This window comes from Peromyscus maniculatus, chromosome 1, assembly GCF_049852395.1.
Source record: "Peromyscus maniculatus bairdii isolate BWxNUB_F1_BW_parent chromosome 1, HU_Pman_BW_mat_3.1, whole genome shotgun sequence".
NCBI lineage: Eukaryota > Metazoa > Chordata > Mammalia > Rodentia > Cricetidae > Peromyscus > Peromyscus maniculatus.
Genome location: NC_134852.1, coordinates 138,239,333 through 138,248,197, shown reverse-complemented (window position 1 = coordinate 138,248,197; position 8,865 = coordinate 138,239,333).

Below are 8,865 nucleotides of genomic sequence, written 5' to 3'. Positions count from 1 at the left end.
GGTGGTTTGTTTTGTAGCAGGATCTCAGAGCTTAGCCTGATCCAGAGCTCACTATATAGCCCAGACTCACTTTGACCTCAATCAGTCCCCCTGTCTCAGCCTCTCAAGTACTAGGATCACGGGTGTTTACCACCGCAAGTTGCTCCTAGAAGGGTCTTGAAATTCATTGTTTGCCAAAGTCTATTTTGGGTTTCTTGTGAGAGAACTTTCAGTGGCTGAGTCAGGACAGAAGGTATCTGTGCCTCTGAGAACTCTTGGTGATTAAAAGGTGTATTGAAGCATTAGTCCTGCAGTGAACACACCTGGGTAGCTTTGTTTAGCCCACACTCATGATCGTGAAACCTTCACTGAGAATTCTATCTTTTTATGGAAAGTAAGCTGGGCTTAAACAATGGTCTTTTCTCCGGGCTGGAGAAATGGCTCCATTTTTAAAGGCTACGGCTTACAATAAAAAATACCCAGCTTGTCTCTCCAACTACCTTTAAAAAAATTTCCCCCCTCAGGTGTGAGATAACTAAAAAAAGATTATCGCCGGGCGGTGGTGGCGCACGCCTTTAATCCCAGCACTCGGGAGGCAGAGGCAGGCGGATCTTTGTGAGTTCGAGGCCAGCCTGGGCTACCAAGTGAGTTCCAGGAAAGGCGCAAAGCTACACAGAGAAACCCTGTCTCGAAAAACCAAAAAAAAAAAAAAAAAAAAAAGATTATCTTTTCTGTTTATCACAGTAACAAATTAGGAGACTTGCTTGGAGGAAAAGAGATCCCTCTTCGCATTAAAACCCATGAACTACAAAGGAATTAACCTCACTTAAAAAGTGCTGCCTGGGCAGTGGTACACATCTTTACTCACAGCACTCAGGAGGCAGAAGCAGGCAGGCCTCCGAGGCCAGCCTGGTCTGCAGAGTGTTTTTCAGGACAGGACTACATGGAGAGACCCTGTCTCAAAAAAAAGCTAAGACAAGCTAAGACTATATGAAAAAAAAAAATATATGACCTGAGCAGGGGGACATATTATGTACCTGGATGGACAGGGTTGTTATTAAAAGATGTGGATAGGCTCCGCCATTCAGAGGCAAGGGCAAGGGGATCTCTGTGAGTTCAAGGCAGGCTTGGTCTCCCTCAGGAGTTCCAGGCAGCCAGGGCCACACAGTGACACACACACAGAAAGTTGACAACAGGAATTTTTATCTTGGAGGTGGAGCACTTACCTGCTCGGTGAGGCCCTAGGTTCTGTCTGCACCATTAGGAGGAGAAAGTTGACTTTCCCTGTTGAATCTTTAAATTCATTGCCTGTGCAGTTTGGCTAGCATTAAATTGACAGTGCAGCCCGAGCTGCCCTCAGACTGGCACTTCGCGGTGGCTCCCCGAGCGTGTGCCATCACCCCGTCTGCCTTCGTGTGTGGGAGAGACAGCAGAGCGGCTTCCCCTCGCCCGGTCTTTGCTGCCATTTCTGTGACTCTGCTGCCCGCTGGTTGTCAGCGCAGTGAAACCAACTCGGGGGCAGATTATTTTGTCGTTTCCCCAGTTACGGAATTTGTATCTAAGCCGGGGCTGGTCACTGTGCACAGTCTGTAACCGGCCTGTGTAGTTCACAGCAATCTCCCAGCGCTGTGATCATCAGGGTTTTCAATATGACTGTCATAACTAGAACATGGAAGATGGCTTTGGCACATGGCTTGCTACTGGCCTGATAGTTGCCTGTATTTGGCATTACTGACGGTTTTGAAAGCATCCAGCAGCACATTAGTTATGCCGTTATCGTGTATAGAAAGAGCCTGAAGGATTTTTTTTTTTTTTTTTTTTTTGAGACAGGGTTTCTCTGTGTAGTTTTGGTTCTTGTCCTGGATCTCGCTCTGTAGACCAGGCTGGCCTCAAACTCACAGAGATCCACCTGGCTCTGCCTCCTGAGTGCTAGGATTAAAGGCGTGCACCACCACCACCGCCCAGCCACAAAGGATTTTTAAATCAATCTGAAAATCCAAAGCTCATATGGAACATGAGTACTTGCTCTACCACTGAGCTACACCTCCAGCCCATGATACTTAAAAAAAAGAGAGAGAGAGGTATGATGTGTTTGATACTAAAAACCAAAGCATTAGAATAAAAAATACATGATTGGTACAAAATTAAAAGTCAACCAGAAGAGTAAGAGAGAATCCAGAGACAGCCCTGAGTGCATCTGTGAACTTACTAGTATTTATCTGAAGTTTTGCAGGACTGATGATTGAACCAGAGCCGCCAGCAGGCAGGGCAAACACCATCACTGGGCAGCCATCTCCAGCCCTTGATTGTTGGTATTTTGAGACAGACTCACTAAGTTAACCAGACTTCAGCCTGCTGAGCAACTGCGACAGACTTGTACCACCAAGCCCGACACATTTCACTTATCATTCATTCCTTTATTGTAGTTGTTTTGCTTTGCTTTTTTGAGACAGTCTTGCTGTATAGCCCAGACTGGCCCTTGATCTTAGGATGTTTTCATTCAGCATCTAAAGTGCTGGGGTTGCTACCAATTTTGGTGAATTTTTTTTTTTAAATGACAAATGTGATTGTTCCCATTACTAGGGGAAGATAGACTAGTATATAGCATTCCTTGACAGAAGTCTAGATGAGGCCATAAATTTTATCTTCATCAGTACATGGGCATACATGCATGCATAAACACACACAGGGAAGGTACCCAGAAAATGAGTTATCCAGGGGTAGCCCATATGCCTATAAACCTAGCTCTTGGAAGGTAGAAGCAGAAGATCAAGATTTAAAGGCCAGCCTTGGCTACATGGCAGATTTGAAAGGGTTCTAAAGTGAAATGAGACTGTTTCAAAAACAAAACGATAACAAAACAAACAAAACCGCCTGTTACACAGAGAAACCCTGTCTAAAAAAAAAGAAGGGAAAAAAGAAAAAGAACAAGGTGAGGATAAGACTTGCAGACAGAATTGTGGAGTGTGGCAGGGCGGAAGCCATTAGTATGCTCCCCTTTAGGGTCAAGTTACATAAGTCTTCACATTTTCACAGAAAACTTCTTTTTAAAAAATTTACATTTAGCTGGGCAGTGGTGGCACTCGACTTTAATCCCAGCACTCAGGAGGCAGAGGCAGGCGGATCTCTGTGAGTTTGAGGCCAGCCTGGTCTACAGAGGGAGTTCCAGGACATCCAGGGCTACACAGAGAAACCCTGTCACCAAAAGAAAAAAGAAAAAAATTGCATTTATACTTGTTTTGTGTGTGTGCATATGTATGTGTGTGGCTACATGTGTGCCATGGTGCATGTATGCAGTCAGGACAGCTGGGGGGTCAGTTCTCTTCTTTCTCCATTTGGGGCCTAGGGATGGGACTCAGGTTGTCAGCATTGACAGCAAGCGCCCTGGCCTGCCCAGCAGGCTGCTGAAGAAGATTCTTAGGCCATGTGTTATAGCCACTAGGGCCTCCACTTCCATCGGTAGCTGTAGCAAAGCCAAAGGCCAAAGTGAGCTAAAACTCCCTAAGCTCTATTTTCTTCTCCTCCTTTTCTGAGAAAGAGTCTTACTATAGGAAATCTTTTTTTTTTTAAGACAGTGTCTCCCTGTGTTAGCCCAGACGAACTTTGAACTTGAGGTGATTCTCCTGCCTCAGCCTCCTGAGTGCTGAGATTACAACCATGCACCACCGCACTGGCATTCTGTGCTCTTGTAAGAGTTGAGGACCACCACGTTGGCGATGTGGGAAGAAACCAGGATACAGTTCATGTGTTCGTCATCGGGGACATTGCAGCAAGCAGGTGTAGTTCAGGAATGTTAACCAGGGAGTGAGCCCCAGGAGAAACAGCAGCATCTCAGTGGCAGAGAGAGAGAGGCATGCCCAGGTTCTCAGTATTTATAGGGAAATCTTTTGGGTTTGTGAGATGGTTCAGCCAGTAAAACGTATTTGCCACCAAGCTTGACAACCCAAGTTCAATAGTCACGACCTGCATGATGGAAGAGAGAACTGATCTTAGACGTTCTGACCTCTAACAAGCGATGTGGTACACACACACACACACACACACACACACACACACACACACACACCCCTAAACTTCTAAAATGGAGGGGGTTCTATAGAGTTGAGAGTGTCTGTAGTTCAGTGGTAGAGCATTTGCTTAGCTCTTAATGAGGACTTTGGTATCATAAAAATAAGTTAGGTGGCTGTGAGGGGAGGGGGCGGGGGGTCATGGGTCTTTAATGCCAGTACTTGGGAGGCAGAAGTAGCTGGACAGTGAGGTGGCTCATAGAGTAAAGGCACTTGCCACCAAGGCTGAAGACCTGAGCTCAGTCACTGGAACCTACATTGTCAAAGCAGAGAATTCACTACCGAAAGTCACCCTCTTGACCTTCCATGTGCCCTGGCACAAATGCACAGGCACACACATGAACGCATACACACATGAACACACACAAAACAGCCATAAAGTTTATAGTTTATTACAAACTTTCTGTTTTTAATTTTTATTTTTGATTGTATGTTTGGATGCGGGTTATATGCATGTCAGAGCAGGTGTTCACAGAGGATCCCCTGGAGCTGGAATTATAAGCAGTTGTGAGCCACTTGATATGGCAGCAAGTTCTTAAGAGGGGAGCCATTTTTCCCGCCACCACAAATGTGTTTTCACAAGCTTTGTGTGCTGTTATAGCTAGAAACCCTCAGACTTAAGATACCTGGCCCATTTTGAGTTAATTTCTGTAACTCAGGTGATTCAACTTCATTCTTTTGCCTATGAATTCTCAGTTGTTTCAGAAGCATCTGTTGAAAAGCCCATTCTTTGTCTACTGAATTGTCTTGGCCTTCTTTAAAAAAAAATTAAAAAAACAACAACAATAAACTAACTGTAAATATGAGGGGTTTTGTTTGGTTTTTAGCTGGGGATCAAACCTAAGGCCTGGCATGTGCTGGGCAAATGCTCCACATCTTCAGCTCCATGTCTGCCATTATGCCAGAACCACACTATTTTGACTATTGTAGGGTTGTTTTTTTTTTTTAAGAGATTTCTTTATTTCTAAGTATTTTGACTGCATGGATGTCTGTGCACCAGGAGAAGGTGTTGGATATCCTAGAACGGGCGATGTGGATGGTTGTGAATGTGGGTGCTGGGAACTGAACCCTAGATCTCTGCAATAGCCATAAGTGCTCTTAACTGTTCTCCAGCCCCCTGATTAGTACAGTTTTGGAGGAATTTCAAATCAGGGCTTACAAGACTTCCAACTTGTTTACTTTATTATTATTATTATTATTATTATTATTATTATTCTCCCAACTTGTTTTATTTCAAGATTTTTTTTTCTGGTCTTACATTTCCATTTTAATTATTTTACTTTGTGGTTTTTGAGATTGGGGTTGAGAGCTGCATGTTGACCCCAAATTCACTATGTAGCCCCTGCTGGCTTTAACCCTTCCTTCTCCTCATGCCTCAGCCTCCTGAGCGCTGCAATTACAGATGTGTGTCATCACCCTCAACTCCATTTGGATTTTGGGATCAGATTGTCAGATTTTCCTGCCAAGAAATTTAAAAAGCTAGTTTAGGTTTTGGTAGTTGTATTGAATCAGTTGATCCATTTGTGGCATATTAACTATATTAAATTTTCTGACCTGTGAGCATGAGATTTAAATTTAATTAGATATTTACTTTAATTTCTAAAGTTTTTGTTTGTTTAGTGGAGTTGGTTTTCTGATACAGGGTCTCTCTGTAGCCCTGGCTGTCCTGAAACTCACTCTGTAGACCAGGCTGGCCTTAAACCCAGAGATCCGCCTGCCTCTACCTCCCAAGTGCTGGGATTAAAGGTGTGTGCCACTACCACCTGGCCTTAAAGATTTATTTTATTATGTGCACAGGTATTTGGCTGGGATGTATACTTGTGCACCATGTGCATGCAATGCCTGAAAAGGTGTCGGATTCCCTGAACTGGAGTTACAGACAGGTGTGAGTTGTTATGCTGTTGTGTTACCCAGGAAACAAGTTCAGGTCCCATGGAAGAGCAGCCAGTGTGTTCTTACCCTCTGGGCCACCTCTCCAGTCCCACCTTAGATCTTTAATTTCTTCCAACAGTATTTTTTCACTTTATCTCTAAATCTTACACCTCTGTTATTAAACTTATATCAAATTATTCTTTTTGTTGCTATTACAAATGAATTGTTTTCCCTTTATTACATTTAGTTTCGTTTTGAGACTGGGTCTCCTATAGTCTCGCCTGGCCACAGACTCACTGTGTAGCCATGGCTAACCTTGGACCTCCTTATCCTTCTGCTTCTCAGGTGCTAGAACTATAGGCCAGCCACTGCAGCAGGCGTAAGTGGGTCGTTTTATCTCTTCACTTTTGGATTATTCCTTGTTAGTGATACAGTGTTTTGATATAAAGAGGAAGTTTCCCCTTTTACTCCTATTGTGCTGGGCTTTTTTTTTTTTAAAGAGGTTTCATGGGGTCTAGGTTGGCTTAGAATTCAGTACACAACCAAGAATGACCTTGAACTTCTGATCCTCCTGCCTCCACTTCCTGAGTGTTGGAATTACTGATTTAATTGGTGCTTGGGATCAAACACAGGCCTTTGGGCTAACAAGCACTCTACCAACTAAGTTACATCTCACGTCTCTAATATGTTAAGATTTTTTTATATGAAAGCAAGTTTTATTTTATCAAATGTATTTTCTGTGTATATTGAGATTATTCTATGGCTTTTGTTCTTTATTAATAATCTGTATTATTTGACTTCTGGATAGTAAACCAAGCTTGTATTCCTGGGATAAATCCCACTTGGTCATGTCATATAATCCTTTTTCACATGATGTTGGATTAGAATGGCTTTGCAAATATTTTATTGGAGACTTCTGTGTCTATATTCCTTAAGGTTTTTTTGTTTGTTTGTTGTGTTGTTTTTTTTAAGGTTTATTGATTTTAGTTCAAGGCCAGCCTGATCTACAAAATAAGTTCCAGGATAGCCAGGGCTATAATAGAGAAACCCTCAACAACAACAAAAAAGCCAGGCAGTGGTGGTTCACGCCTTTAATCCCAGCACTTGGGAGGTAGAGGCAGGCAGATCTCTGCAAGTTCAAGGCCAGCCTGGTCTACAGAGTGAGTTCCAGGACAGTCTGGACTGTTACACAGAGAAACTCTGTCTCAAAAAACAAACAAACAAAGACTTATTCATTTTATGTTCAAATGTTTGGCCTGTCTCTGTGTGTGTGTGTGTGTGTGTGTGTGTGTGTGTGTGTGTGTGTGTGTGTGTGTGTGTACCAGGTGTGAGCTTGGTGCCTGCAGAGGTCAGAAGAGGGCACTGCATACCCAGGAACTGGAGTTACAGATGTTTGTGAGCCACCATGTGGGCGCTGGGAAATGAGCCCAGGTTCTCTACAAGAGCAATAAATGCTGTTAACTGCTGAACCATCTCTCTAGCCCAAGATTGTTTTCCCCTTGAGACAGGATCCCGTGTGTCCCAGGCAGGCCTCAAACTAGCTAAGCAGCCAAGGATGACTGATCTTCCTCTTTGTACTTCCTGAGTGCTATGCTTAGAGCTGTGCCTTACTATAGCCACTTTATGTGGTGCTGAATCAAACCCAGAGCTTTGTGCTGGCTACACAAGTCCTCCACCCGCTGAGCTACACTTCCAGCCCCTTCCTAAGAACATTGACCTGCCATTTCCCTGGATGTCTTTGCCCAGTTTTATTTTCAGAGTAATGTCTATAAATCTTTTTTTTTTGTTTGTTTGTTTTTGTTTTTAATTTTTGATACAGGGTCTGTCTACATAGCCCCAGCTGTCCTGGAACTCACTGTATAGACCAGGCTGGCCTCAAATGCCTCTGCTCCTGAGGGCTGTGATCGAAGGCATGGGCCATCACACCTACAGTAATATCTAGAAGTCTTGATCTCTGTCCCGCACTAGTCCTCCAATTTCTCTTAACTCCCAGTTTCCTGCCAGGTCTTGTATAGCTGGTGAATGCAGATTCATAGGCTCTGGCGCTAAGACAAAAACTGGCTTCAGCTTTCCATCTGTGGACTGTGGTCATCATCCCCTCTGAAAAAACAGGCTCACTGTGGGCTCAGTTCCCAGGAAAGTAAGGGGTGGTGGGAGAGGGAAGAAAGGGAAAGAGGGAGGAAAGGGAAAGAGGAAGGAAGTATAGTGTAAATTCTAATTAGTCTTAATAATAAAAACTTGGAGTGAGATATCCGGATGAAAGTTGAAAGATCAGAAAAGCAGAGCAGCCAGCCACTAGAGAGACTTTTACCTCTAGGAATCCCCAGACTGAAAGGGTGGAGCTCCTGTTTCCACCCTGCCTTATCACTTCCTTTCTCCGCCCAGCCATATCACTTCCTGTTTCCTCCTCCCAAATGTTGGGTTTAAAAGCATGAGATCCCAAGTGCTGAGATTAAAGGTGTATTCCACCACTGCCTGGCATCTAGTGACTAGCTCTGCACTCTGATCTCCAGGCAAGCTTTATTCGTCACAGCACAAACAAAATGTCACCTCATTTCCCCTTTTTTGTCTAAAATAAAAGAGAATGTTATAACTAATATGAGAAAAATGATATACTATAAGTACAATAACTATATACAATATATACAGGCAATAAATAGATCAACAATGTCTAGTCCATTAACAGTTGACAAATTCAGAGAAAATACTCCATATCTATCCTATATTGGTGAATCTAAAATGTTGTACCTAATTCACTTTCTATTCTAACTTGCATTACCAAAATTATCTTTTAATGTCTCTCAACCTTATACACTTTATACCTCTTTAGTGAATTTCTTTTCTGAATCTGATAACAAAGAAAACTATAACTACAAAATCTTCAACTCTGTCAGAGACCCAAGAAGGAAATAATATTACCTGAGTAAGCAGGAAGTGCAAGCAAGTG